This window comes from Rhipicephalus sanguineus, chromosome 1 (genome assembly GCF_013339695.2).
Source record: "Rhipicephalus sanguineus isolate Rsan-2018 chromosome 1, BIME_Rsan_1.4, whole genome shotgun sequence".
NCBI lineage: Eukaryota > Metazoa > Arthropoda > Arachnida > Ixodida > Ixodidae > Rhipicephalus > Rhipicephalus sanguineus.
In genome coordinates, this window is record NC_051176.1 from 4512 (window position 1) to 20374 (window position 15863).

General features: G+C 46.5%; 1 long non-coding RNA gene across 1 annotated transcript; it reads left to right on the top strand.

The window, feature by feature from the left end:
* The first annotated feature begins 702 nt into the window (after positions 1 to 702).
* Positions 703 to 4020, top strand: LOC125756967 (uncharacterized). Its single transcript, XR_007414957.1, has 2 exons — positions 703 to 929; positions 3815 to 4020. It is a non-coding gene; the product is annotated as an uncharacterized LOC125756967 (long non-coding RNA).
* Positions 4021 to 15863: the final 11843 nt, after the last annotated feature.

The window sequence follows — 15863 nt, forward strand, 5'->3', positions numbered from 1 at the left end:
AGAAGCACAAATAAGCTTGAAGACATCATGTGGATGGTATACTTGATGAAGCGCTTAAAAGACATGAAAAATCTAAGCACTAACGAAGGAAGAAATGGTAAGTCGTAATGTTGATGCTCATGCCATTGCGCTTTCTAGCTATAGCTACAGTAAGCCAGCTCAACCTTATGCAAGCTTAGAGCCAACTTTGGTTACCTGGATGGCCTTTCGAAATGTAGGGACATTTAAAAGTCCGCTTAACTGGGTAAAGTTTTGGTAAGTAATCTGACAGCTAAAAATTACCCTGGTTGGAACCCTCAACGACAGATGTTCTAGCATTTTCTACTCATTATTCTTATTTTTTTCGAGAGCTCCAACTGGAAAGTCTCAATGCACGCCGCATTGATCCTTGACATCCTGAAACAGATGTTGGACTCGTGAAAATTCTCTTATTATATCGATGTCTCCCCTGTCAAAGTGGACAGCTTCCATGAGAGAATAAATGCGAGAACCTTATTTTTAGGCTAGACATTTGCGCGTCTTTGTTCTCTGGTGAGACAATGCCGTGAGTCCTCTTTATAATAAGCAACCCATCAGAAATGATGTCTCGAAGTTGTGTAAAACTGGGATCTTGTGACCAAAAAAAGATGCAACTGAAAAAAAAAAACGGCATTCGCGGCGAAACGCACTCACCGGCCGTGGCCCCACATGATTTAGGCAAAAGACCAGTGAGACAGCTTTTTCATATACGTAGTTCCTGATATAAGATCGACGCTTGGAGACATAATTTCAGTGGTGTGCTTGAAGAAACAAAATGAGGCTCCCCAAGGTTTTAGCCAGCGTGAACCTGGTGCTGCTGCTAGTGTCAGCGAGTCAGGCGTTGCCGAGAAGCGCCAGCGTTCAGACTTCTTCGCACGACGCCGTCACTGTGGAAGAGCGAGTTCTCGGACGTAAGCACACGGCGTTGCGAACCTGCCACTTCATTATTACGCAGCGGGTGGGATGCTCAATGTCGTGCAAAAAATTTATGATGCTGTAGTCAAACTGAAGAAACAGGAGTGAGTTATTATCGGCTTCTGCATATATATTGGTGTGTTTGCTGCAATGTTAAAGAAAAACAAAGCGAGAGGTATCAGCGACTGAGATACAGACAAAACTTACGAAATTAAATTTTGACAGGGCGGACGTCGTTGACGAAAGCACGTGAGAGCTTACGATACTCGGAAGAAATTTTTATTGTGGCTGGGAGAGTTCGAGCGAGTTTACGCTAGGCATCAGGCGCAGGTTCGATACCAGGACACGGCGGCAACCATCCGAACACGTCGAAAGGTCGAAAAGGCTGCGTATCGGATTTTTGAGCGCTTTTAAAAGAGTCTAGCCCTTCAGAATTATTCCAGGATCGCAACTAAGGCGTGCTTCATAATCATACCACGGTTTTGGCGCGTAAAAAAAAAACTTAAAGGACGCTTGAGCTTCGCCTTCAAGATTAGAACGCGATGCGTAATCGGTCCCCTTGTGCATCGCCTTCAACCGTGCCGCAAGGATAGGAACGTTTGTGGCCATAACACTGGCCGTTTCAAGCAATCGTAGAAAGTCTTGTGCAAGTACAGTTGCGAAGTGCCCACTACGCCATAATTCTTCCCTTCGCAAATTGGCGAAGTACCCACAACGCATCCATAACGTGCCAGGCGCGCCTGCGCAACTGCACACATTCCAATAGGAGGGCAGCTTTACAACACCCACTCGTGTGAGCAATTAACATTTTCTGACGGCTAGCGCGGTTCTACAATTCTGTCACGCAATATTGCATGCGTTAGGGAGACATCCGCCCACTACACGACATTCATACAGCGTTTTCTTACGAAGCAGTTTCAAGCACTGCTGCTTGACTCAGCGGTAGAGCACCTGCTTGCCACACAGGATGGCTGGCTTCAATTCTCATTCGGACAAAATATTTTTTCAGTTCTTATTTATTTGCATCGGTCTCGAATTTTCCCTCACGGATAACGCCGATTTTTCGCTCACAACCAACGAGGCCGACACCGGAATTTCTGCGAAACGAGCTCTTTAACGCTATCGCGTTAAAACCGGAACCTTTTTGCAGCGTGAGACAAATATGGTTGCGTACGAGGCTTGTGGAGTAATGTCGGCCTATAAAACTTATCAAGAATAGCAATTATAGAAATACGATTATACCTACAGACTGCTTAAACGTCGTGGAAACTCTAATAATATATGCACAGAAGCAAATATGTGACCCTTCGAATTAAGGCCTTTTATTTGTTGCTACGCCCTACGAACGGATGTAACCAGTAAGCTGCAAGTTTCAGGCGTTTCACGCTGAGGCATCGGAGGTAATATGGTTGCAGCGATATTGCAGCTCACTTAGAAGCGTACAAGAACAACCGTTCCATAGCTTTTGCTGTCACTTACGAGAGGCTGTTCAAACGCAAAAGGTGAGGCAATGTGATCAAAGATTGCGGGATGCTGAATTTATAACAAACTCAATCTAATTAAATAAATTATAGGAAATCGGTCACTGATGTTCAAGATACTGTGAAGTGATGTCTTATTTCGCGCGCAACAAATTAGAAGTGCATGATTTCACCAACGGGTAGTTCCACAATTGCAGCATTTCTTAAAGGGGTCGTCAAAAGAAAATGAAGCTGCCCGGTTGTAAATTTGCCTGCTTCAACAAGGATTACACATGCCGATTCCGAAATATTTCGGCGCGATATTCAGTCTATAGTTAATGACGCCCTTTTGAAATCGCAGTTTGCTTAGGCTCCTAAACGACTATGCGGCCATAGGCACTAACGTGTGACGTCATGATGAGGGAAGTTATAAATAAACACAGCGTTAGCTTTATTCTGCTCTAAAATAATAGATTTATAGGAACTTAGAAAAGAAACAAATAACACAGCAATTCTTGCGTTCTGTGTTGTATACTGTGCAAGTACAGCCTTCACCTGCTAGGTTTCCGCTTTCAAGTACATCCGTGCTCCTGTCACGTGTGCATTCTTGCCTTCGCTCGCACGGTGCAGCGTCCCAGTTTTTTCTTTCTGTTTGCGTTAGGTTGTGTTTTACGGCGTGTTTTGGGTGGCTTAATCCTCGCTATGCAAACCGTGTGCGTCGTCAGACAGTGCCGTACAACTTATAAAAGTGAAAGCAACGTTCGCTTTCACAAGCTTCCGGCGTCGCAATCGAAACGGTATGATGCTACTAACTTCGGCCAACTATGCCTCAGCAAACATCGCTGCGTCGCCATGTTTTGTCGACGACAGAGACTTTTCGTTGACTTAAAGTGAGGTCGGCTGTACAGTTGAGGGGAACGTGGGCTGGGACACCGCAATTGTGCTTTTATAATTATTAAATGAGCCCGGACGATGAAACTAGTCGAGATTGAATGGAATGAAATTGAATGGACGGCCAGGATTCCGAATACACACGTAGTTGAAAATTTTCGGAAAACGTTTAACGACCCCTTTAAAGTCCGTGCTTCTGCCGCTGCTTTGAAGTGGCCTGTCCTGAGATCAGGAATATATAGTGAATCAACAGAATTTATTATCATAGCACACTGCACGAATAAATTTCATACCGCTAATTCACAATGTTTTAGGCGCCATACGGCAAGCATATTTAAGGCCTACATCAACCTTGCATTATATAGATGTAGCTATCGTAGTTCACTGTTACATTACGTAACCATGATTACCTTTCAGTAGCTTTCTGGCTGTAATTGGTACAAGTTATATTAAAACCACACACATAATCGTTTGCCACATTGATATTCCCCTCGTACTTAAAAAAAAAAAAAACGCTTCTGTGCTTTCAGTATGCGAAGGAAGAGAAATACACAAGAAATGCCAGAGCAGCAACTGTGCTGAGATGACTTGCGGTCAACTGCTTGGAACCCAGCCGAAGAAGCCAGCATGCAGGAAGGACTGCGTGACCGGTTGCTTTTGCAGGAAGGGCTTCTACAGACATCAGAACGACACGTGCGCAACAGCAGCCGAATGCCGGAAGTCTTAAGGCAGGCTCTACAGCGACGTGTATACATGCGTGGTATATTCGAGGCAAGCTGGTGGCCGTCTCAAACCATGGGTGTCATTGAACAGCTTGGCTTGCTGCGTAGCATGACACGCATGGAGATCTTTGCATTCATTTTCAGGAACAATAAAAATCTAGGAATCATGCTAGTAACGCTACTCTTCCTGACGTGGCTGCTTACGAGTCCATGAAGTTTATTCACGCCCATAGTTGCGATGAAAATTTTTGAAACATAAACTGCCAGCCACCCAACTGCAGCATAAAGCTGCAAAGGGAATTCATTTCCTATCCTAAACACACTGTTTATTTTTGTGAACTTTCCTCCATATTACGTGCTTCTGTAGCAGCTGATTTCGAATCACTTTACTATCTATTTTCATCATTTTTTTTTCTCCAGAGAGCGTAGTTTCATTCGCTGTTTATCTAAAGCGTAATAAAATGTTCCCAATGAACGAAAAAAAGTTCGTTGAAGGATGGCATAATCTGTGGCTGCCAAAAGATCAAGCACTATCCCGCTTCATATGCTATGTGTCGACGTTTCAATATGTTCGTTACTTGCGCGACACTCTTAACAAACTGTCTCCTTTTTTTTCTTTTTCTGGAATGAAATGCGGATCGCATTCTAAGATGGGCAACATAGCCGAGCCTGGCACTCTCGAATTTGCGCTCGCTCTGTATCCTTGGCTGTGGAGCCATGTTTCAATAAGCCCGTAAATTATGTGAGCAACATTATCTGCCCGTGCTTGGTCCATAGCTTCAGTCTTGCGATCAATTGAGGAACCTTGTCTAATAAAATGAGACGAGCAGAAGTGTCGGTTATAACTTAGGGGGGGGGGGGGGGGGTTGATACAACGTCGCCAACTGCAGACCAATCTCTTTTGGCTCTATTTTCCAAAGACCTTGAAAGGATACCTTTATGTGAACGATACTGTTTTTTTTTTTCTTGAAGCACGAAATTATGTCTGAATCCCAGTATGATTTCTCTAAGGGCAGGTTAGTGAGTCTGCGCTCGTGGTACAAAAAGAAACCTTCTAAAATATACTGGAGCATGAAAGACGACTCCTAACCCGCCACGGTGGTCTAGTGGTTACGGCGCTCGACTGATGATCCGAAGGTCGCGGGATCGAATCCCGGCCGTGGCCGCCGCTTTTCCTTGGAGGCGAAATGCTCGAGTCCCATGTATTTAGATTTAGGTGCACGTTACAGGACACCAGATGGTCAAAATTTCAGGAGCTCTCCACTACGCCGTCCTCATAATCATATCGTTGGTTTTGGTATGTAACCACCACAACATTATTATTATTAAAGGTTTGGAATATAAAGGGTCTTGGAATATTAGCCAATTAAGGCTCGTTCACACCGGCGACTCAACGGTCGCGCGACTAAGTTGGTCGCAAAGCGACTGGTCGCAAACGGCGCAAATGGCCGTTTTGGTCGCAAAGCGACTGCCTTGGCTCAGTCGCTCGCTGCTCAATTTTTCAGTCGCGCGACTGCAGTCGCAAACCTCTGAACCAATCAGATATGCGCAGAAAACAGACGTCAGCCTATTTTACGGGCAACGGCAATGCAAGCTGTATACGAGCAGACGGAATTCTATATGGCGACGTTTATAAGTCGCCACGCAGGTGTGAACATCGGTCGCTTTGAGTCGCTTTTTGACTTCCAGTCGCAAACGGTCGCGCGACCGGTGCTAGTCGCCGGTGTGAATGAGCCTTTACAGCTAAGCATTTCACTCACTCTCTAATGGCACACATGACGTCGTGCACTCACTGTTGCAGTCGGTCGAGAACAGTGCGCAGTTATAAACGGTTCTGCGTCATACTTTCGCCAATTGCTGAGTGGCGTGTTCCAAGGAAGTATCGTGGGCCCCTTTTTATTTAACGTATCTGGAAATTACATACTTTTATGTAATTACCTACCTTTATTGTTTGTTTCCTCCGATAACTCATCAGACTGGTTTTTACACGCCAGTAAGGCGTTGTCCAAAGTGTTCGAGCTGTACTTCTTTAACAGCCTAGAAATCAATGTAAACCATCAAGAGCCGTTGCTCTCGCAACAAAAAAGAAATAGCAAGAAAGAAACACGAACCTTGATGCCGTAGAGGAACACAAAATCTTGTGTGTTGTGTTTTCAGGCACATGATGTGGAACTCACACATATATCTTATTGTAAATCAATTGCCTTCTGCGCTTTCTGTGCTATTTAGATGTCATGTATTCCAACCTCTTGTAATGCCCTATCTTTATCACGCCCTTTTACTGCGATAGCAGTTATACGGACACTGTCTACGGGTCTTTGCCGTCGCCGTCACGTTCTGTGAAAAGTCCAAAGAGATAGCGTCGCCCCGCGCATCGTATGTTCTACGCGCGAAGAAAAAAAAAGTCACAATTTCGCAGCAAGGGTGAAGCAATGAATACGATAGCAGCAAACGGGAATACCGCGCGATGATAGGCTAGCAGCTGCTTTAGCAAACACGGCTGCTGAAGCGCGCGCAGTGACCTTCATGCGGACGGTCACAGCATTTTTTTCGCCCGATATTAGTCAGACGAGTGAACCATGGCAACAAAAAGTTTAATTTATCTTCAGCTTTGAAATTTATGTTTTCTTTTTGCAGGCTTTCCAACATTAAGTAAACTTCAGTTACCCGGATAGTCTTTCAAAATCTAGAGGCATTGAAAAGCGCGCTTAATTAGGTAAAATTTTCGTCAATAATCTGACAACTAAAACTAAAGGCCAGTGACAACCACTCTGCTTAGCGTCCTGAACGGCAGATGTTCTAGCGCTTTTTTTACTTACTATTCTGAGTTTTTTCGAAAACTGCAGCAGCTGGAACGTCTCAACGCACGTTGAATTGATCCTTGGCGCCGCGAAACAGATGTGCCCCTCGTGAAAATTCTCTTGCGGTATCGATGTTTCACCTGTCAAAGTGTACATCTCTCGTTGGCAATAAATGCAAGAAGGATATTTTTAGGCTCGACGTTAGGCGTCTTTGTTCTCTCTGGTGAGACAATACCATGAGCTCTCTTTGTGATAACAACCCATCAGGTGATGATTCGAATGTGTGTAAAGGTAAGATCTTCTAAACAAAGAAAGATGAAAATCAAAGAGGAACGGCATTGGTAGTCGCGTCTCTCAGGACTGTTAATAAAGTTTGACCAACCAACCAATCACGGCAAAACGGTACTCTCCTGCTGTGGCCACACACGATTGAAGCGAAGGACCAGTGAGACGGCTTCTTCATAGACTACGGTCTCGATACAAGATCAACGCTTGGAGATATCATTTCACTAGTGGGCTTGAAAAAAAATTATGAGACTCGTCAAGGTTTCAGCCGCAGCGATTCTGGTGCTGCTGGCAGTGTCAGGGAGTCAGGCGTTGCCGAGAAGCGCCAGCGGTCAGATCTCTTCGCATGAACCAGTCACCGTGGAGGAGAGAGCTGCCCCACGTAAGCACACGACGTTGCGCGCCTGTCATGTGAATAATATGCAGCGGGCGCGATGCAAAATATGCGAAAATTGATGATGCCGTAAGCAAAATGAAGAAACAGGAGCAAATTTTTATCGGCTTGTAACCATAATTATTTAGTGGTAGCAGCGCCTGAGATGCGGATAAAACCTAGTAATAATTGTTGGGGCTTTACGTCCGAAAACCAAGATGTGGTTATAAGGAACGCCGTAAAGGCTCCGGAAAATTTCAACCACCCGGGGTTCTCAACGTGCATCTAAATCTAAGCACACGGCCCTTTAAGATTTTGCCACATGCGGGCAAAACTTACGAAATTAGACAATGGCTGAGGGGAAGTGGCTGACAAAAGAGCGGGATTGCATGAGAGGCTCGGAACTGTTAAGGCTTGCATAGTTCAAGCGAATATAGGCATGAGTCGCTCTCATGCCTGGCACGATTCTCCGCGTACCGAAAGCGCTGCAGTCGCAGCGGCCGCCTTTAAAACAAGTCGAAAAGCTGGAATACTTGCGTATCTGATTCATGAGCGCGTTAGAAAACCCGAGCCGGTCCGAATGATCCCACGATCCCACTAAATCGTGCTTCATATTAATACCATGGTTCTGGCGCGTAAGTTTTCTTGCAGCCTAAAAACAAATAACTTTTTGGATGCGGCTTGTGAAGTACTGTCGACCAGCGAAACATACCAAGAAAGCAATTATATAAAGGACGATTATACTTACAGACTGCTTAAACGTTGTCTAAATGCTAATATAGGCACAGAAGCAAATGAGTTATCCAATTAGGGCTTTTAGTCGTTGCTACGCCCTATTTACGCATGTAAGCTGTAAGCTTCAAGCTTCTTGGTGTTTGGCGCAGAGGCATCGGAGGTAGTGTGTTTGTAAAGATATTGCAACTCCTTCAGCAGCGAACGCGAAGAGCCATTCCATAGCTTTTCAGACAAGCTGTTCCAACGCAAGAGACTCAGGCAGTGTGGGCAAAGATGGCGGTATGCTGAAATTTGCGACGAGCTCAACCTAATTAAATGAAATAGAGGAATTGATCGTGACATTCAAGATACTATGCAGTGCTGTCTATATTGCTCGACCAAATTAGTACTACGATTGCAGCATTTTTTAAAGACCAAGCTTCCGCCGCTGCGTTCCGTAAGATAGAGATTATAGTTAATCAGCACAATTTATTATCATAGCACAACGCACGAACAAATTTCATACCTTTCATGTACTATATTTTAGGCACCTTTCGGCGAGCATATTGAAGGCCTATATCAACCTTGCGAATGAAAAAATCCGTAAACAGGGGCTGGGTGCTCGAGCCGACGTTTCGACAAGTGGAGATGTCCTCGTCAAGGAGGGAGTTCCAGCCTTGAAGAAGACAAGTCCACTTTGTCGAAACGTCGGCTCGAGCAGTTAAGGATTGTTCATCGCGAGCTTCCATCTTCCGCTTCCTGCCGTTTTTCTATATCAACCTTATATAGAGGTTGCTATCATAGTTCATCGTTACATTTCAAAACCACGTTTACCAGTCAGTAGCTATCTGGATGTACTTAGTTCTAGTGACATTAAACCACACACATAATCATTTTCCACATCGTCACTCCCCTCGTTCATTTCTAAAAAAGGTTCTGTGCTTTCAGTATGCGATGAAAGAGAAACATTCAAGAAATGCCCGAGCGGCAGTTGTGCTGAGATGACGTGCGATCAGCTTCTTGGAACACAACCGAAGAGGACATCATGCACGAAAGACTGCGTGACCGGTTGCTTTTGCCGGAAGGGCTTCTACAGACACCGGAACCTCAGGTGCGTCACAGCAGCTGAGTGCCGGAAATCCTAACACAGGCTCTACGACGATGTGCCACCTACGTGATATTTCAAGGCAAGCTGGTGGCGTCTCAAACAATGGTTGTCGTGGAAGAGATTGCCCATGCTACGTAGAGGACGCGCCATGGGGATATTTGATTCCACTTTGAAGAACATAAAAATATTATTTCGCATCGGCGCTACTAATCTGTGCCGTTGGAAACTTAGAAACCCTGTTAGTAACGCCAATCGTCCTGGCGTGGTCGCTTAATCAAAACGCCAAGCTGGGCGAGTTGGTGTTGAATACTTTTGCTATGCGGGTACCGCGACCCGGACGGAGGGACTTATACAGAACGGACTTGCATTTGTGCGTGTAGGTTCCTCATAGCCTTCCATCCGCGTCGCACTGCCCACATAGTAAAAGTGTGGTCGCTTACGAGTCCATAAGCTTTATTCTCACACATTTTCCTGAGAAAGACTTTTGAAAAATACAACTGATATTCATTAATTGCAGCATATAGGTGCAAAGGTAATTTTTTTCCGAAATGAACTGCTTGTTTTTGTGACATATCCTGCATATTACGCGCTTCCGCGGCCAGCTGCTTTGCTATCGATTCACTATTTCTTTATCTATCTTTGTTGTTCTTTCTCTGAGAGCGTGTTTTACTGCGCTATTTACCAAAAACGAATTGAAATGTTGTTGCTCATGAGCGGAAGAGGAGAGGTAACCGTTCACTGAAAAACGTTGGAAAGTTCTTGCTGCCTAAGAGGGGGAATTACTATCATGGCTCATTTGCAATGTGTTGGCATTTCAATACGTCCGTCCCTTTGTGCGACACTCCTATCAAACTGTCGATTTTCTGACGTTGAAATACGGATCGCACAGTAAGGTGTACAACACAGCAGAGCCTGGAACTCACATAATTGCGCTTCCTCTGCATCCTTAATTATGCTAGTTGCGGAGCAAATCGGTTTGCCCTGAGGACGTGCAGCGCACTACTATGCTCTTGGCCTCCGCTCTTATAATCGCCACAATAGGCCCTCGGTGGTAAGCCAGGAGGGGGCGGAGGGGGGGGGGCTTCTTGAAGATTTCAATAATAATATCTGGGGTTTAACGTCCGAAAACCGCGATATGATTATAAGAGACGGCGTAGTGGAGGGCTCTGGAAATTTAGACCACCTGGGGTTCTTTAACGTACGCCTAAATCTAAGTACACTGGCCTCAAACATTTTCGCCTCCATCGAAAATGCAGCCGCCACGGCCATGATTCCATCCAGCGACCTTCGGGTCAGCAGTCGAGCGCCATAACCACTAGACAACCGTGGCGGGGCTCTTGAAGATTTGAAAGGCCCCCTCTTTCACTTGGAACAAATTTCTTGCTACGCCTCCGGGCTCTGTCCCTCTTCCCTAAGTGGGTGCTTGTACGAAATAAATCCTTCCACCTGAAGTCGGAATTACATACCAGACAGCCAACTTCAGAGGAAGATTTCGTATAGAAGCATGGCAGAAAACAAGCAGGTTATCTGTTTCCGCGTAATTGCCCCTTAAATATCGCATCCCTTCTTTTCAACCAAAGAAGCGAAGCTGCGTATTGCCTCGGTAGAGTATTAATCTAGACTTCTTGGTTCAAGACTTCAGAAAGAAAAGAACGCACACAGATCGAGGACGACAGCACATTGCTGAACTTGCAACGATTTTATTGGGAAAGCGTGGTAGAACCGTGCTTATGACAACTTTAATTGCATTGCAACTTTAATTGCCTCCATCGAAAATGCGGCTGCCGCAGCCGGGATCGGTCCCGCGACCTTCGGGTCAGCAGTGAGCACCGTAACCACTTGGCCAGAGTGGCGGGTGTAGTCTCAGCAAGTGGCCTTGTGTACAGGTCCTTACGATAATTCATAATACCAGTTTTGTCAAACGGCAAACACCCACACTTACGGAAGCGGTGGACGCATGCGTACACTCATAGTCAGTAGAAATACTCGCCTTGTCGAAAACCTAATCGGACTGCTTCAGTTGGAGGCAGCCTAGTTTTACGCTGCTGTCATGCTACAAAAGTCTCAGTGACATGCTGTGGCGCTTCGTTCTTGAAAGTTGTGGTCCGAGTTTTCAGTTTGCGCGCATAAGTATTTCTTGTTGTTTTCCGCAGAACCTAAACGCTCGCGCATCTCATGGAGTTAAGCATGTTCAATAACAGGCTAGTGATGTGACGACCTGTGTTTGCTTTCCTTTTTTTTGGTTCTCGGAATTCGGTCTGCAGGTGTCGCAAAATAAACGAACACAGGTGTCGGCCGTCCGTTTGTAAAATCACTTCGTCGCGCCGTTGCATGAACACGCACCTTAACAACACAGCAGTAAGCGTACGTATCCTATATATCCTGTCGTACAGAAAAAAAGAGAGCGGCAACATAATTATTGGAGAAAGTGGCGACATACCTAGTCATATATCCCAATACACAAAACAAGTCATTAAATTTAAGCTGGTACGCGTGGATTTTTGTAGTTAAACCGCCAGAAAATACGGTCGCCTAAAGGAAAAAAAAAACAGGCCCCTTTCTTGCACGCAGACAGCGATAACTACTGACCCACAAAAGAACGTAGGAATGCTTATGCAAAATCGACATAAAGGAGTCATAATGAAGAAGATCGCTTCCATCCGTGAAAACGAGATGAATGCTTGGCTCATGAGTACTTCACCGACTTTGGTAATACTAGAACTAAAAGAATCATTCAAGTGAACCTAGTGTGCCTCGACGTGTGCGCAAAACGCGCATCCCGGCACACTAAGCGAACCCGCAGTGCAGCGCTCTCGCTAGCGTTAGGGTAGAGGTTCTTTGCTGGTTAACATACAACTTTTCGTTTTCTTTTAGGGGCCAATCACCTTAGGGTCTCGGCGTGTCAGCGGGCATCGTCGTGCCCTGTCCATTTGCTTGAGCACGAGAGGGCGCCACCGCCTCAGCGCTCGCCGTGTGGCCAGAGAGAGCGAACGGCGCGCATTGACTATGGAAACGCTCTTTCTGCGATGAACGCTAACTACCAGCTCGCACAGAATAAGAACGCGCCCTCGCCGCGAGAGAAAACGCCGACGCAGGCAGCGTCTGCAAGCGAGTTCCTTGATTGAAAAAAAAACCGACTGCTCGTGCTGCACAACCGTTCACCGGCCACCCCGTATATATTGGCCGCGAGATCGAACAGAGTCGGCGCCTAGCGGCGAACGGACGAAGCCCTGAAGTGTGGATGCCGGTCAGCCGTGGCCGCTTCAGCAGCACTGTACGCGGAGTTTGTACTTCGCAAACTTACGGCGGAAGTTGACGACGACGGTGAGTAACCTGTCAAGATCTTATTCTTTGCTTTTTGTAACGGAAACTCGTAACTTGAATCGCTATATTTCGTAAATGCATCGATGCGAAAGACGTGCTTGCTGCGACCTCACATTATTGGTTTGTCGCCTTTTGACGTGTTGTGAGGATAATATACGTTCTCTTTTTCGTTTCCAGTGCCCCTTGCCTTTGAGTACCATTCTTAATCATGTTGGGGACGGTGTCAGGTATCTCGTTGAAGGCGACGAGATTGTTGCAGTGGGCCACATTATTGAATGTAGTGCCATCGCGTCGACGTGCTGCTCTGACGGTCCAGTGCACATTATCGCATTCGTGCTGCAGTCGTCCGGGCTTACGAAGAATCCACATCGAGTCGACCTGAAGTTGGCCGGCGATGCGAACATAACAGAATCGAACTGCACACGCGCTGCAGGGCTATAGTGCCAGTGTCACACAGCCACTTTTATCGCGATCAGGGCGGATGCGAATCAGGTTTGCTACACGGTTCACTCTTCACAGTGATCAGGCCAGTCGGAATCCCGACGTTCGCGGTCTACGCATCTCGGTCTGGCTGAAGTCTGTTGCCAAACTCGATCCGGTTAACTTTGGATCTTGCAGCAACAACCATTGTTGATCTAATCGAGAAGTCAAGATCGATCGTATCCATATCGGCCCCGATAGCACTCAAAAGTGCCCGCATAATCGGATGTAGTTGGTCGCGGCAGGTATCGCGATTTGTTTATACCATGCTAAGTTGGCTTTCTGATTCGGACTCTGCTAACCCCTTACTTCACATTAAGGCGAAAGCCTTAGATGCCTCATCAAACTCGAAAATTGACCGTCGGCGGCGTGAGCACGAGTGATGCAAAAAATCATCGCGTGATGACGTCAACATATGACGTCACATATAGCCAAACTTTGTAACGTCATCTCTGTGACGTCATCTTTGTGACGTCGTCACATGACAACGCCGCTTTGCACTGCCTCCGTGATCGGCGACCGATCACAGAGGCACTGCAAAATCAGGTGAGCTGCAGAAAACTTGCAATCGCACGGCGTCATCATGACATCGCAGAGCGACGAATTTTATGACGTCAGATGAAGTGACGTTATGCGATGAGGCCATCGCTACATCGCCGCTTTGCACTGCCTCCGTGATCGGCACACCGATCACGGAGGCAGGCAGTTCTCTTCCGCGAAAGTATAAATACATTGACTGAAGAAAAAAGGAGATGGCTTTCGCGTTCGAGTCGTCTTAGTTGAATGCATAAGGGACCCTGAGTTCTTTAGAATCAGTGACGGTCTAGTAAATAATAAAAGTAGACTGAACAATAGCTTGCTTATTTTTCCTTTTAGCACATCTCACAAGTGTAAGCACTGTGTTCCTGTGCTGTTGCACATCAACAAAGCAAGGCGATGAACGCTTCTATGAGCAGTTTACTTGTCCCAATCATGGGGGTACAACGCAAAGTACAATGTGAGACATACATATGGACCTACCCCCATAACTGAACTACCATGCTGCCCGAAGGTATGATATATTGACTTCACTGCCAAGTACAGTGTCGGAAGTGCACCAGGCCTCAATCTCTTCCGCGAGAACCCTTAAAAGGAGAGAGAGCGAGCGAGAAAGCATAAATCAAAATCAGCAGTGGCGATTAACCTCGCTCGCGCATTTTCATCGCTTACGTGGGGGGAGTCAGGGCTCACAAAGTGATACTCTTACTATGCACCAGATCACGCATACACACTAGCCGCGTTTCGGTGCTCGTATTGACCCTGCGAAACTACAATAGGGCTCGGGTACACTCGTTTAAACAGACTCGCAGCTGAGCGCGAACTAACATTGTATTCGCAGCGCGGACGGTACATGAAGGACAATGAATAAATTTTGTGACTTGATTTTCTTCTTCTTTCTCGATTGATCTCAATTAATTTTCTTGCGGAAGTGTACGACAATCCAAGCACAGGGGGATCATGACTGGCACTCCTGGCGAAGTTTGCCCGAGTGTTCGCTTGCTACAACCGTCTCCACGCTCGCAGTGCACAGCAGCAACAAGCGCAAGTGCACACATTACCGACGTTATCGCTCACTACTCACCATCCGTTCTCGTCCGCGAACGCGAACGCACCGTCGTCGAAATGCATGCTTGTTGCACACCATCGCGTACTTGGAAAGCGTCTTGCCGTTACGAAGCCTATCGAGCCAAACTCTATGACGTTCCGCGTCGGTGGGATAGAAATGGAAGCTTATCCCTGGCTTTGTGCAGTACGTACGGCATTGTGGCACCGAACCAAACCTCCACCATCGAAAACGAAGAGTTTTCTGCGGATACGGAACACAGAATCATAATGTGAAAACAGCGGGCCCGTACACTTCCACACACCGCAGGAAACCCGTGTACACATTAACGGGGCGACGGCACTGCCACCTATAGGTCGATCTCGCCGACAATAGGCACTGGATCTTTACCTGAAACGTAGTGCCGGTGGGAGATTTCTTTTGTGCGTAGTTGAACAGTAAAGATTCGCAGCGAACCCGTTAACTAAAAGCGGACTGCGGGTCTCTGTCTAATCTTTATTCTCTCTTTGCCCATTAGCAGTGATTTTGCTGTGGGAAACACCGGCGCACACTGCATGCTTCGCCCCTCCACAGTTTTCACGTTAGTGAAGCTGCTTCATTATAGCGCCAACGGTCCGGAATGATTTTTAGCTCGCTGTTCAAAACACAAGTATTGCACGTACAGCACTCGTTTTTTATGATGCTCAAAAATAAATGGCAGCAAATTTCCAGCCCAAAGAAGCGTATTTTTCCTTGCTGTCTGTCTGAGTTGGGTCATAATGGTGTACTGCGTATGCACTCGCGAACGTGTCTGGAACTTCACGCGCAAGTGAGGTCCTTGTTCTATCCTTTTAACAGCCAAGCTGTTTAGGCCGGAGGGTTAGGCCGTTCGGTGTGCGCAGAAAAAGCTAGCCGAGCGATGACGTCACCATGTGTCGCCTAGCAACGCGTTGCCAGCTGCGCCAACTCCGTCTCGCCCACCCCTTCGCCACAGCTTTGCCTCATCGCCCATTCCCTCGCCACAGCTGCGCTTGCACCCATAGAGTTTCCTAAAATTAACGAGAGGGGACTCTGGCGCTGCGATCGTTCAGCCACCATGGGAATGATGGGTAGTACACGGATTTCCTAGTCTTCGTACTTGCGGGCTTCGAGCGCACTTGTGGCTTTGTTTATTGCTATGTTTTGGATTT